The 15,566-nt window shown below is 40.8% G+C and overlaps 1 pseudogene; it reads right to left on the bottom strand.

Moving 5' to 3' along the window:
- LOC112543754 (uncharacterized) overlaps positions 1–8,758 on the bottom strand; it is a 49,308-nt pseudogene extending 40,550 nt beyond the window's left edge.
- Positions 8,759–15,566: the final 6,808 nt, after the last annotated feature.

Below are 15,566 nucleotides of genomic sequence, written 5' to 3'. Positions count from 1 at the left end.
AACCTCCTCTCCATGGTCTTCCCTCAGGGTGAATCCTGTCTGTCTCAGCTGCCCAATGGAGATGAATCTGATCCCATTAAATTCAGGGCCAAAAATGAACTTCAGTACTTAGCATCACTTCTACATAGTGATAGTTGAGGGTATGTCTACACTACCCCGCTAGTTCGAACTAGCGGGGTAATGTAGGCATACCGCACTTGCAAATGAAGCCTGGGATTTGAATTTCCCGGGCTTCATTTGCATAAGCGGGGAGCCGCCATTTTTAAATCCCCGCTGCTTCGAACCCCGTGCAGCACGGCTACACGGGGCTCGAACTAGGTAGTTCGGACTAGGGTGCCTATTCTGAACTACCGGTACACCTCATTTCACGAGGAGTAACGGTAGTTCGGAATAGGAACCTAGTCCGAACTACCTAGTTTGAGCCCCGTGTAGCCGCGCTGCACGGGGTTCGAACCAGCGGGGATTTAAAAATGGCGGCTCCCCGCTTATGCAAATGAAGCCCGGGAAATTCAAATCCCGGGCTTCATTTGCAAGTGCGGTATGCCTACATTACCCTCCTAGTTCGAACTAGGAGGGTAGTGTAGACATACCCTGAGTGTTTGAACCCCAGTTCCAAGAGGTGACAAGGGAATAGTGTAAGACAAATTCTAATAGAAGGGAGAACTTCAAGTTTCCAATATTCACCCTGAAGACATTCCAGAATATGATCTCTCTTATGAAATATACTGAATGAAGCTCTCAAAGTTTCATATACCAAAGTAAGAAATAGGTAGACTTGTCTGGCTAGGCTATACATTTTTTTTGCATTTGTGGATTTAAGTTATATGTATAATGTGACAGCTTTTCAGGTGTAAAAATCATGAAGATAGAAAAGAAGCTATAGTACTTAATGAGAACATAATTGTTTTTGTTTTGCTGGAGTGGGGGTAAAGGTATTGTTTTGTTTAAAAAGAATAATATAGCAAGATGATGGAGTGAAAAGGCCAAGGAAATGTAACAGTTCAGTATGTAATTCTTTCAGTTCCACAGGTTGCTGTTGAGTACAGTTTTCCACATGAAGCAATTATTTCATCATTATTCAGATGGCAGGTACCGTAGGATATTTCTGATCTTGGCATAATATCAACACTCCTTTTTCTTTTAAACTGCTGCAGAATAATCTGACCAGTTCTAAAATGTTGGTCCTCTGCAGGACCCAGAAGCTAATCCTGAAGGAAATTTTCTCCTGTGATAGCACCAGAGGCTATGTCTAGAGTACGGAGTTTTTCTGGGATGCTAGAGGTATCCCGGAAAAACTCTGCCACGTCCAGGAAACGCATCTGCTCTTCTGATATCTTTTGCTACAAGAAAGAAGGGCTCTACCGAAAGAGGAGGTTTTTCTGAAATTTGGCCCAGTTTAGACTGGCCAAATTTTAGAAAAGCCTCTTCCGACAAAACTATCAGAAAAAGGTACACAAATTGTGGAGTGCAATTTGCATACCTTTTTCTGATAAAACTCCTGAGTGCCAATGCTTCTATGCTGGCCCTTTCCCAGGCTTTAGCTGTTGATCTTGTCAGCCTAATGTTCCTGTTCTGAATTGTCCTCTTGATGTCCTTTTCCACTGGCTGTGAGGAAGTAACTTGCTGTTACTTATTTGGCAATAAGGTTTTGAACACCTTTTGTCTGACAAGCATATGTATGATCAAAATGTCCTCCTCCCCCGCCATGCTCATTTATGTTCACACTATAAATCTGCTTTCTGGCCTTAGAGCTGATCTCATCAGAAGTAAATCCAGACCATCACTTTAGACAGTTATATTGAGAGTGCAGCCCTGGGTCTGTATTAGCTTCTTTCCTTTGTGAAGCAAGGTTTAAACGCTACATCAACAGATTTAAATAGACAGTTATTGAGATCAGCAACATAGTCTTGAGAGAGAAATCCATACGTTTTCTGCTGAAAATCTTTTGAACATGAGACCATTTTCCTAGGTATGAACTGCTACTTGGGGCAGTATTTTTGTAATGAACTCTTACTTCATTCACAGCTTTTCATTTTTCTGTGGCAGAAGTGGCCATTTATTGGTCTCTGGACAAATTTTGGCAGGTCAGGTGTTCTAGAACATTTCTTAAAGGATTAATAAGGGCCAGGCAATGGACTCCCATACTATGGTTCCTCCTTAAACTGTGGCATTATACAAGGTGTCTGGGTAGCTTGAATCCTGGTCTCTTGTACTCCACTGAAGTAGTCTGCTGTTATTAAATAGCAGGGTGATGGCATATAATTTCTTCTTCCACTGAGGTGGATTTCCTGCAATTGCAAATAATCTCCCGTTTCCATGATTATGAAGTTGTTAGGGCTTTAATCCCTGGGTATTCACATCCCTATTGCACTTCTGTGCCTTTGGTTAAGTAGAGACAGTAAGTATCAGTCCCTCAGTGACTAAAATGCCAAACCACACACGACACTCTCTGTGCACTCCCTATTAAAATTTTACAGGTCAAAAATCCAAAACCCTCTTAATAAAAATTGTTCTTTGTCGTAAGTGACAAGAGAGAACAGGTCAATCCATGGAATAATGGTGCAGTAATTAGAACCTTTGTAGTTGATAAAGTGTGACTGTTAATCAATGTTTGGCTAATTAATCAATATTTTAATCATTAGACCTTTTAAATTTGTTTTAATGAGCATTTCCTCTAATTCCCTTGATTCTGTTGCTTCTAATGCTTCTACTATCTCTATTAAATAGCAAAGCAAATATTCATATGTTCACAATATGCTGTGGTTTTAAAATGTTTTGTTAATTATTGTAAAATATCTGAAGATGAATTGATTCAGATTCTTAAGCCAAAAAGGTACTTTTATGTTGTATGCCTTTTGAATATTCATGTAAGTGTGTTTCAGGAAATGGACTTCATGACCACATTCTGTCTACGAATGTTCTGAAATCCTGTTTTTCTTATGTTAAGAAAACAATAGGAAAATTTGGGGTACATTTAATTGTAACGGTGTTCATGTAAATTTTCACTTCACGGTTCTTTATGCTCTGAAAATCCTTCCTCTTTTTCCCTATATTCTCTTTACAGACAGGTATACAGGGATTGCTTATTTCATCATACACTAACAAACCTGAAGGATTTTCTTCCCTTTCTTTACTATAGTTTTAGCTTCCCTGTTTGATTATTGCAGTTCCCTTTTCCTACAGAGTGTATAACATGTACAGTAATCACTGCAGTGGCTGTTTGATTACTTTCTGACATTTACATTTGGATCCTCTAGTAATTCATGAAATTTTGACAGGTATTTATACTATCCTGCCCTTTTCGGGAAACAAAAGCAATGATATAGTTCACCAGAGATTAAATTGAATACTTCAGCTAGTACTAAGTATTAAACCCCCTCTACTCATAGGAAGACTTCTACCACAAACCCAGTCTGGCTAATGCAGCAATATAAACTGTCTTCATGGGCTCCTGTGTGGCATGAGAATGAGTGGGATCCCACGGAGAGAGACTGGGCTATGTATTAAGATGCTGTTTGTTCACATAGGAATAGTATATGCATCCACCATCTGCCAGCTAGTATGTGCTGCTGACCTCACACGTGGGCTCTCATAGCTGAAGCTAGTTAGATGAGGGTGTCAGAAATCACGCCTTCGGTAAATGTCTCTTGGAAATTATATAAATAACAATTGGCAAAAATTCTGCTATAATCCCTAGTTCATTCAACTGCTATGGCAGGGTTATTTCCTATAGCATATTCTTGTTAAATAATATCAATATTTATCATATAAAAATGTCCCTTTTTCTCATGTTGCTATTTATTTAGCTCTCATGGTACTTAGTTTCTGCCTTTGGTTGCCTTAATCAAGCTTTTCCTGCCGTTCAAGTTTGGGGAGAGATTTCTCTGGTTTAGGATTGCAATTGTTAGAGCATATTCTACTCTTTCAAAGATAGAGGTGTTACTGAATTCCATGCCTTTTAGCCTGTAACAACTACTTAGATGTTTTTTGAGTCTCCTAACTCTAGCTTTTATTCTTCCGTCCTCTGTTTGTCGATCTTTCCTTCATCCTTGGCTAGGTGTCAGTGAGGGATTGGGAAATAACTTGTTCCAGACGTTTAGAAATCCATGGTTACAGAACTCAAGCTGATCCTCTACTTTAGCTTAAGCCAGAGGTTCTCTAAATCATGCCATTCAAGAAATCTGATCCGCCTGCTCGACAAAAACTTTAGTCTCCTACTAATTTTAACTGATGTGGGGTTTTAGTGGTTTTGTTTCTACAGACTCACAAAGACTTCAAAAGCCTTTAATAACAATATCATACTCACCCTTTGTTTATTTTTACCTGAAAGGTTTTATATTGAGTTGAATTGCTCAGTTATTAAAATGCTTGTTCATATCTTTCTAAGTAATCCAGAATGCCTCCCAATATTTAGGTCTCAGTTTTAAATTATGATTTGTTCATGAAACACACAGTGGCATTTTGGAATCACTGGCTTGGATGAAACATCTTCACTGTTTGAGAGCTGCTTAGTTTTATTTATTAATGGAATGAAAAATGAATGACAAAAGTACAGTCAAAATTGAAGGAAGGTCCAGGCATTAGGACTACAGAACAGGGTCCCTAGTGTGCTGATAGGGTAAGAACTTGTTGCAAATAGCAGTTAATGATCTGCAGACAAACCTCCAAAAGAGTAAATTTATAACATTACTTTCTTGTTTGGATTAGAACATTGCATAGCCAGCTCCTAAAATTATTATGAGTAATCTCTAGTCTATTCTTTCTTCTTGTTGTTAATCTTGTGGCATGGGATGCCACTGTGATGTATACATGATTGTACAAAAAATGTGGTGATGGATTCTTTTGGGCAAAATCTTGGTGTGACCCAGGGGTAGTTGGGGCAGCACCAGCTGATAATGCTAATCTGTATGGTGATGTTACTCAAAAACATAGCATAAGTTAGAAAATTCAGAAATGCAATACATATCTATGACTCATAATATAAAGGTGATACAAATTTATATACAAGATTATAATTCCTGGCAAACTAAAACATTTTTGCAGGTGCTTGCCACAACATCACCCTTGGACCCTTTGAAATCGGTAGAAAAACTCATATGGACCTCAGTGGGCCTGGTGTCACTGTCAAGTTGAAATTGCCAAACTCTTCTGTCCAGTCCCTTCATATAGAGTCATCCTGTGCATGTGTCAGCTTGAGCTGGCATCTGGTGGAAAAAGTCTGCCCAGTTGTGACATGTGAAGATGCTTGTAATTTCCCCTCCATGAGGGGACCTGAAGCCAGCCACTCAAGTGGATAGGTCTAAGCAGGGAGGATGGCATGGCTAGGACAGCCATACATTGATTCTTTGCATCCCTGCTGCAGCCTTAAACAGTAATGCTCCTATGGGCCCAAAAGAGAAAACAGCAGAAGAAACACACACTGCCTTATCTAAGGAGTGATTTTCCTGCAGAGCATTCTGTCTTTCACTGGTGCAGGTGCATTTTATATTTCTCTGCACTTGGGGGAGGGAACCTAGTCCAATATCCTACAACAGTAGTAACATTCTGTACACTGGGATCATCGCATGCAAGTGATTAACAATTTTCTTGTCTTTAAAAGAAACCCTGTACTATCTGTATATAAGATCCCATGGCTTCTATTCATATTATGAAATATATTTCAATATATTTTTTTACCTTACAATTTCCCACCCTTGCATGGCATGCTAAATCAGCGAGTCTGAATTAGGGAGACTGTGTACTCCCTGAAGGAGACCTCTTGTTGGACAGATAGCCTTAAAACTAGGACTCAAATAAAATAAAAATGTGATTTTTTTATCAAAAATGCTTATTTTCCTCATAGTGAGTTCACATAGGTTGTTAAGACACCATTAGTAAATTGTTATTTTTATGAGACTATTTCACTTAGGAAATTTCTTAATTCATTACATTTTATTAGATCAGTAGTAATGAACCAAAAACAATATCATTTATTTTTATTACTACTGTAGGTTAAATCACAATGATTTATACAGGCAGACTGAAGCAATGACTATGTAATTACTCTGTTATTGTCAACTATATATTTTTCTTAAATAAGACACTTTAACCACATGTAAAGTCCATAAATGTGGATACTTCTAAGTGTAAAAGATGTGCATGACACTACTGTAATGAAAAATGTCAATTTTCATTACAATAATTTCATGTAGAAGCATTTTAGCTAGTGCACACATGCTCGTACACTTAATTAGATTACTATTCTATTTCTGGTCATTATTTCTTGAAGGGGTATTAGTGAGTATGGGCCTTATCTATCCTCCTTTGTCATTTTCTGAATTGCCTCTCCATACCATCTCTTCTGCTTCACCAATATTCCCAGTGTTGTCTCCCAATTTATCAGCTTCTGACATGATTACTGGCATGCCTCCTTCTGCAGGGACTCTTGTACATAATATGGCCTCTCTGTACTCATGCAAAAGGCTCCTACCCTGAACACATCTGAGTTTCAAATGCTTTACTTCAGTTGTGCTGCTCACAGTAAATTGTGTCGACTTAGAATTACTTTGCTTATTGTTCTTTCCCCTCCTTTTATTTCCTTTTACTTATTGGTCTGGTCTTGATTTGTAATTGTCTCTTTTCCCTGAAGTGTTTGGATGCTGCCTATGTCATACTGGGCATTAGCATAAATAAACTAATAGTAATAATTATTAGAGAGTCTTAGGATAGATGAAAAATGTTTGGGTGCCATTCGTAACATCTCAAGTACCTATCTCTGCTAACAGTCCAACTCTCCATCCTTCTGTTGCAATAATGAAGAAGCCTGAAGGAAGTTAGAAGGAAAATTGAGAAGCTTAGGATGATAGAAAAGTAGAGAAGATTGAAAATGAGATGTAAGAACAGAAGGGATCAGATAGGTTTGGGGAGGACTAAGGAAAATTGCAGTGAAAATGGAGAACTTTAGAGGAGACCAATAAGAATAGATATCTTCTAAGATGAGATTACTTAAAAGCTGATGTGGTGGAAAGATAGTATCAGAAAGAGGCTTTGTAGATGTTAGCAAAAGGAAAACAAATGACAGAGCAAACATAAATCAGAACAAAGACATATTTCTTCATTATTTCCAACACCAAGAAAACAGTAATATCTCGACTGATTAGTTGTTCTACAATTTGGTAGGGCAAGCCTTGTGCTCCACCTCCCCATAACTCTTTGTTTTCCCCAGACTCTGCAGATGGGTAATTAGATTGGGTGGTGTCAGAGCCCTCTAAAAGAGATGTCAGTGTGGCCTGCAATTGCCTCAAAAGCCAATGCTCAGCAGATGTGCGCAGAAAAAAAGTCTCCCTGTCTTCATCTGAAGAGAAGAGATATTTAATACACAGAAATGCCTTGAGTGTTGCTGCTCTTCACCACACACTAGGCTAGAAATAACACTAAATAAAAATATGAACCCTTGGATCATTATTGTTTTCAAAAATGAGGGTGGGATGGTATTATAATGAGGGAGTTCAGTATTTAGTAAGTCTAGAATATCCAATAATGCAAAAATATTTTCTTTTGACAATTTCAATGACATGTGGCACCTTCTTTTTCTTTCTGGTTTGCAGGAGTTGAGTTTAGTTGCTTGAAGAAAATGATGGCTTTAAGAGCAGTACTACAGACAGAAAATATAATTAATGAAAGATTCAAATGTAAATGTTCTCTATAGGAGAGTAAGCACATCATAATATTGCACTTATATCATGTTCAATTTCTTGCATTTAGTTTTCATTTTAGGATCTCAACGTGCTTTATAGAGAGAATGTAATTAACCCAGGTGAAGAAAGCACTGTAAGTTATATCTGTATTTTCTAGATGAGGAAACGGAGACATGGAGAAATTAAGTGACTTGCCTAAGTCTCCTAGCAAGTCTGTGGAAGAATGAAACTCAAATATCTTGACTCCTAATTCTGTGTTCTAAAATAAAAAGCAGGTATCGAAAATAATTATATTCAAAGGGTATTTTATGTTTCAACTATTCTACACTTAGCAATAATTTTCATTGATGTGTTTTCAATGATGTGTCACTTCCATATTTCCCCTGTTGTACATTGCACATCTTTTGAAATAGGTGTCCTTGTAATTTCATGGTTTTGTTTTGAAACCAGTTAGTTTAAAAATTGCAATTACACAGATCATATTAGCTGGAAACTAAAAGAAAAAAAACAATCCTACCTAAATCTAATTAATTATTAATTTATGGTTATATTCATTCTTTTGTCTGGTGACTGGCAGATCTAGTATCCAATATTGTTCTGCTAAATGTTTGGTGATAAGTGGAGAGAGAGAGTGAGATTGCTCACGAGAAAGTAATTGGTGATCATTTTATGTGCTGAAGAAAAATGGTAGATTTTATTTTATAAAAGAGAAATATTACTAAAATTCTCTCTAATTTTTTCTACCAATCAATTTCACTCTTATTTTTCCTCAGCTTTGGGAAATTATTCCTTTTATATCAGCATGTTTGTGTCTGTGTAAAATTACCAGTTGGGACTGTCTTCTCTTTGCCCATATTGAATATAATCGGTTTGCAATCACTGGTCCCATGGCAACGACCAACCTCCAGTCCAGTGATTAATTCATCTTTATCTACCATAATGAGGTCCAATATAGAATTATCCCATGTTGGTTGCAATACCTCCTGTGTTAGAAACTCATCTATCATTTTTAGAAACCCTATTAATGTTTCGCTGCTGTCTGCATGAGACCTCCAACAGATGTCTCCTAGACTTAAGTCCATTATGACAGACAGATTTTTCTTTCCACATAGTACAAGAAATAACTCCTCCTGTTCTATGGGGTGACTTGGTACCGTGCAAGAGACTCTTTTTTATTGTGGCTCCAAGGATGTTTCTTAAGAAATGGCCATCAGGTGTGCACTGGGAGATTAGGAAGTCTGACATGGATGGATTCTACAAATATTAGACACACAGAGATCTCACATTGCTATGCTCCCCCACGTATGACAATGTGCACAACAATTGCCAGACACTGTGGACTTCTGAATCTAGAGCTGGCCCTTCTGTGCACGCCCTGGAACCCTGGTAGGATTACTCCTGATGACACATTTCCAAGTGTTTAGTCTAGTTGAGTCCCAAGTGATGGGGGTTCCCTTTAAGCTGTATGGCTAAGCTCCATTCAGGGGCTCAGGGCTGCTGCAGCCTCCTCTCCTCCTGCTGTGGCAGCTCCCTCCTGGGACTGGAGGAGCGCATCTCTCCCTCAACTGTGGCCGAGGCCAGAGGTCAGACATGTTCCTCTGGCCCCAGCAGGGAGCTGCTGTGGCTGTGGAAGAGGTGCTCTTCTAGCCCCAGAAGCAGGGCCAGATTAAGAAAGGGGCTTTAGAGCCTGAAGCCCAAGGTTAAGGGTGAGGGCCTTTAGCCCAGGGCACAGGGCTGTAGCCACTAAAGCCCTTGTGTTCTGGGCTAGCCTTCCTGGCTGAGGGGAAGGGAATCACTCTGAGCACTGCTGTTTCTCTCCACCCAATTGTCACATCACTACGGCTATGTCTAGACTGCAAGCCTCTTTCGAAAGAGGCTCTTTCGAAAGATACTTTTGAAAGAGCCTCTTTCGAAAGAGAGCGTCTAGACTGCACGTTGAACTTTCGAAAAAGCGGCTTGCTTTTTCGAAAGAAAGCATCCAGTGAGTCTGGATGCTCTCTTTTGAAGAAGCCCTATTTACATTGAAGAACGCCTTCTTTCGAAAGAGGAACTTTCGAAAGAAGGCGTTCTTCCTCGTGAAATGAGGTTTACCACCATCAAAAGAAAAGCCGCGTTCTTTCGATTTAATTTCGAAAGAACGCGGCTTGAGTCTGGACGCAGGGGAAGTTTTTTCGGAAAAAGGCTACTTTTCCCGAAAAAAACCCTGAGTCTGGACACAGCCTACGTGTCTTAGAAAACTCTGTCCCTGTGCTGTCCTTGCCTGGAAGCTCCACCCCTGCAACTCCCATTGGCTGTGAATCCTGGCCAATGGGAGCTGCGGGGGCAGTGACTGCAGGGACAGTGCTGGCCATGTAGAACCAACTCTTCCTCGCTCCACCAAATGGGAACTGTTGCACGAGTGCTCTGCACCCCAGTCCCTTCCCCCAGTCATGAGCCCAGGACTTCCGAACTCCCTCCCAGACCTTTCATATCCCAAACACATCACCCTTAGCCCCACACCAGAGCCCACACTACCAGCCAGAGACATCTTCCCCAACCCTAAGCCACCTCCCACACTCCAAACCTCTTAACCCCATCCCCACCACAGATTGTTCATGTGCAAAATGAATTTTGTTATGTGGACCAATAGGGAGGTGAGATGTCACACATCTCTTCCATGCATGGACATAAAACATTAGAAGGAACACTGGTTCCTCCACCTCTTTGGTCCTTTAGCATCCTGATCATTCTTGGAGCGCCACTGAACCCCATCAATAGCCTGCTGTGTTAACATTATTTAGGTAGTTATTTGATTGATCAAGTAGAGCTAGTATGCTCGGTGCTGCACAGGAAATGAACACAGACCTTACAGAATTGTGAAGCGGTAGTGAAGCCTGTGCAGTACTGAAGAGATTGAACTCCCTGGTCTCTTGCACAGAGTGCATTGGCATGTGTGCTGCAATAGCATATTAGCCTCTGATACTGCTTTGCAACCCATTACCCAACCCCTCAAATGGGGCAAAGATAGGACCCAGAAAATGGTGCTAGATGAAGTCATTGGGCAGTTTCATTCCTACTGAGATGCCTGGGAGGGGGGGGGGAGTCTTTTGCCCCTCCCCCCACCCAAGGATGCAGACTTTTTAGTAATTGCAGACCACTGACATGAGGGGTAGAACCCAATGTGCCAGCTAAATTATTTGGATAAATTTGGATAACTAGTCTGAAGTCAACCAGATGAAATTCAATTAAGACAAGTGAAAAGTATTACGGGTCAAGAAGGAAAAAAAATCAAATGCACAAATAGCAGACTGGGAGGAACTGGCGAGGCAATAGTGCTGCAGGTAATTGTTCTGCACAGGTAAAACCTCAGTCGTGCACTGCATTTTAAGAAAGATGTGGACAACCTGGAAAGTATCTGGAGGAGAGTAACAAAAATGATCAAATGCATAGAGAACATATGAGGAAAGGGAATTGGGAATATTAAGTCTGGAGAAGAGAAAGCTGGAGTGTGGTGGCATAAGAGCCTCTAACACTTTCTAGCTGAGTCAGTTTTCAGTGAAAGAACTCTGTTCTGATGTGCACAACTCTGCATAGAATTAGTTATAGTTACCTGAGACAACATTTCTCCTTCTGTGATAGAGACCTTCCACAATAGCTATATTCTTCTGGAACCATAAAATAGTCAGTTAATGAAGGGAGGTTTATGAAGACTGTGGAACTCACTCCCACAAGAGGTAAAGATATTGTACACTCTCCACATTCATAATTAAATGTAAAACTAATTTCTTGGCATTTTTTACTTGGTAATTTCTTCCCACACCATGTCCACCTTCCCTCTCATCCACTCCTAATCATATTTAAAGATGCAGACAAAGAAAAGCCTTTATTCTACAGTCAGTAAAGGAAGAAAGATAATTTATATTTCTGTTCTTAAGTGCTTGGGAAACCTTCAGATGCTACACTGATGGATGCCGAGTATCTAGATAAACATAGTCACGTAACAGATTCTCAGCCAGTTCCTCATTTGAGGAGCTGGCACAATATTGTATGGAGGCACACACTTGAGTACAGAAGTGTCACAGCTCACTGGGTGTTATTACAAAAAGCATGTATTTCGTGCTAGCATTGACTCTCAAAAACAAGCTGCACTTAGCACCTTTGAGTTTTATAAAGATCACACAACAACAAACATGCTATCAAAGCCTCAGGAACAAATAAATAAGCAGTTTATCTCTCAAGGTCTTTCCCCCTGATTTTATTATAAGTGACAATGGAACTGTTGTTACAAAAACAGCATAAAATCTCAGATCCACATATGTGCCATGTTGGATAGGTATTTTGCACATTGTCTGAACCTGCTGTTGTAGGATTTTCCTCAAAGAATGGCAATAATTATTATTATAGATCTGTGGCAGAGTTTCAGCTGGAAGAATGAACCTAGGCACAAATTTTTAAAAGGAAACACCAGTTTTACAAAGCTTTTTGCTTTTCCTCTCTCCTGAAAAAGCTTTCCAGAGTCATATCTATTATGTATTTTAGACAGCGACTATTTGAGTAAGAATTCCTCATAAATGGTACGAGCGAGGACAATCAAATTTGGTATACAGCTTTCTCTTATAACTTAAAGTGAGGACAGGGTTTGGTTGTGCCAGGAAAATGGGATGTACCTAGAATGGGATTACTTCTTTTAAAACCAAACAAAAAAGAGACAATCACCAAGATCAAGTACAGTGCTCAAAATTGACATAACTGAGCAAATGTTGAAAGAGACTGAACCAAGATGAGCCAGAAAAATGGGAAAAAACAACAAATGGTCTGGTAGCACTTTATAGACTAACGAAACATGTAGATCAGTGGTCCTCAACCTTTAGAGGCTCCCGGGCGCCCGGGGGGTGGGGCCACTCATGCGCCGGGCACCCAGGGGTGGGGCCACTCATGCGCTGGGCACCCGGGGGGTGGGGCCACTCATGCGCCGGGCGCCCGGGGGGGGGGGGGGGGGCGGCGCGCGTCCTGGGGCATGCCAGGGCCGGGGATGCCCTTGCACCCGGCGCCGGCATGTGCTCCAGGGCCGGGGCCGCCCGAGCACCTTGTGCCGTGGGCCCGGGGCCGGCACCGCCGCCCGAGCCACGCGCCTGGGGCCGGCACCAGCGCCACGCACCTGCATGTGCCTCGGGGCTGGGGCCACCCGAGCACCGCACACCAGGCGCCAGTGCGTGTCGCACGCCTGGGGCCGGCGCCTCCAGTGCGCTGCGCGCCGGGGGCGGGGCTGGCCCAGGTTGTCGGTGGGTGCACACAAATGCCCCGGCAGGTGCCATGGCGCCCGCGGGCACCGCCTTGGGGACCACTGATGTAGATGGTATCATGAGCTTTCATGGGCACAGCCCACTTCTTCAGAGATGTGCCTGGATTAGGATTGCTTCTCAATAAACCTTATAGAAGAGATAACATAGAGAAATTTGGAGTAGCACTCTGTTTTGTCATAGTTACGTTAATGATTAAGGTTTGAAAACTAGAAGAGAGTGTAGGAAACCATACCGCCAGATGGACTACAGCCCTTTTTGTTAAAACATAGGGAATGGTAAGAGCTTCTGAGAATGAAGAAAAAAATACACTTGATGAAATTCTCATTTAAAAAAATTACTAAAGTTAACTTTATAAAAATAGCACTATTTTTGAAAAATACAGTCATTTTAATAAAGCATGTATATTTTCCTTTTATTCATCCTCTCTGAAAATTAATTGAATTAAGGATTCAGGCCACAATGGACAAATCTGCTAGTATGCTTAGAAAAGAGGAATTTAGTAAAGTTACATCTTTAACCTATTGAAAGCACCACGTTGTATGAGTGAAAATCAAGTAATTCCAGTCATTCCTTGAGAAACATACTGAAAATCGTGAGGCATGATTCTGACTACCATTTGAGATAGGTGTATAATTTTTTACACACCGGAAATGATGACAACATCAGATTTCTCAATTACTTCTCTATCTGTAAGTACAGGCAGTCCCCGGGTTACGTACAAGATAGGGACTGTGGGTTTGTTCTTAAGTTGAATTTGTATGTAAGTTGGAACTGGTACATATTGTAGGGGATACTCTAGCCAAACATTTCTCCAGAGCTCAGTTTTATTCTCCCACACTTCACTTCCTTTAGTCCTTTATTCTCAAGCTGAGGTGTCTGCTGAGAAAAGCCATTCCGCGTCTCCCTGGTCTGCTGGGGGCGGGCGCTAGCTTCGCGTCTCCCTGGTCTGCTGGGGGGGAAGCAGCTAGTGCGGGGTTGCCTCACCCCGTTTGTAAGTAGGGATCCGATGTAAGTCGGATCCATGTAACCCGGGGACTGCCTGTACTGTCAAAGAGTGATGTCCACAGCTCTAGTTCTAACAGATCTGGTTAAATTAATGAATTAACAAAGTGTGGTGATTGAACATCATCAGTAGCAGTAAGATCTGTTCAGCAGGGGAAATCATTATAAATACAAATCAAGCAAGATACAAGCAAAAAGAGTTGGGAAAAAAAACACTAGTGAGATTTCATAAGCTAGGATCAGAAACCTGCTTTTCCCTACTTCTCTCTCTTCTGATGGCCTTTTTCTTTTTGTATTGGTGACTAGGTAATGCTTCTTCACCATGTTGCATCATCATAGATATTCCACATGTGAAATCAGTAAAGATGTTTTTTTATGAGATTTATGAGACCTTTACAGGAATAGCTTCTTGTGTATCATGTGTCTGAATAATCTAAAATGAGTTGCCACATTTGAGGTAGTCAGTGCTCTGTGTTCTGGACAAGAGTAACAAATTGGCAAAGACCTGAGATGTAGGTTCACTTATGGGTAGGCCAGGTGAGGTGACTAGTTTTAGAAGGATAGGTGTGTTAATCTGTATCCGCAAAAATAATGAAGGAGTGGGGTTTTTGCCCATGAAAGTTTATGCCCAGATAAATCTGTTAGTCTTTAAGCTGATACAAGACTCATTTTTTCAGGAGAGGTTGTTGAGGCAAAGGCTAGAAGGAAAATCCATATACTGAATTAGGTCTTTAGAAAACTAGATCGTATAGAGGCAAAAGGAAAAACTTGAAAAGTGGATGTAAAAAAATTGTTGCTGGAGGAAAAAAGAAAATGAATGAGGAAGCTTCATCCTGAGCCAGAGACTGCTGAGGGTTTCAGGAGGGTGGAAAAACGAGACAAGCAGATAGCCATAGGTTGAGGATAGGGAATATGGTTATCTATGAGATATCAGCATATGCCCTGCCACAAAGCAGACCTATGGCAGAGAAGGAGAGTTTTAGAAATGACCCTACAGAGTAGCACTTGGTTCATTGGTGGTGGTGATATAAACTTCCCTCTTGAAGAAGGGAGTCCAGATGAATGTGCAGTAGGTAAATTTTGGCTTTGGTGAAAGACATTCAAAAGTGGGTTGAGTAGTATATCTTTAATGGGTTTTAGTCATTCGGACATTGGCCATAGTTCTATGGACTACTGAGGTTTGAGGTATATCATTGTACTTAGGGGATTTGGTCAACATTTAGGCTGATAGGCTGGTATTCACCTCGTGCCCTCAAATGTTTTACAACTAAGGCTATGTCTATACTAAATGGAGGCTCGATGCTGCAGAAGTCAGTCTACTGTTCAATTTAGTGAGTCTAGCAAAGGCCCACTAAACTGAATGCCAAGGATGCCACTATTGACTTTGGAACTCCTTGAGGTGGTGAAGGATAAGGGAAGTTGATGGGAAAGTTTCTGCCATTGATCACCCACTGTTGGGCCGCTGGAGAAATTCGGACTAAGGTACATCAAATACACCTACATTATTTATGCTGCTATGTTATATATACTATTATAGAAGCAGTTCTGTGGGCAGTTGCTAGATGGGTTACACAGTTATTTCTGTATTCTACTCTGGGACTTCTGA

Source organism: Pelodiscus sinensis, chromosome 7 (genome assembly GCF_049634645.1).
Source record: "Pelodiscus sinensis isolate JC-2024 chromosome 7, ASM4963464v1, whole genome shotgun sequence".
Lineage (NCBI taxonomy): Eukaryota > Metazoa > Chordata > Testudines > Trionychidae > Pelodiscus > Pelodiscus sinensis.
The sequence above is the reverse complement of the archived record's forward strand: the minus strand, read 5'-3'. Positions and strand labels throughout refer to the sequence as shown.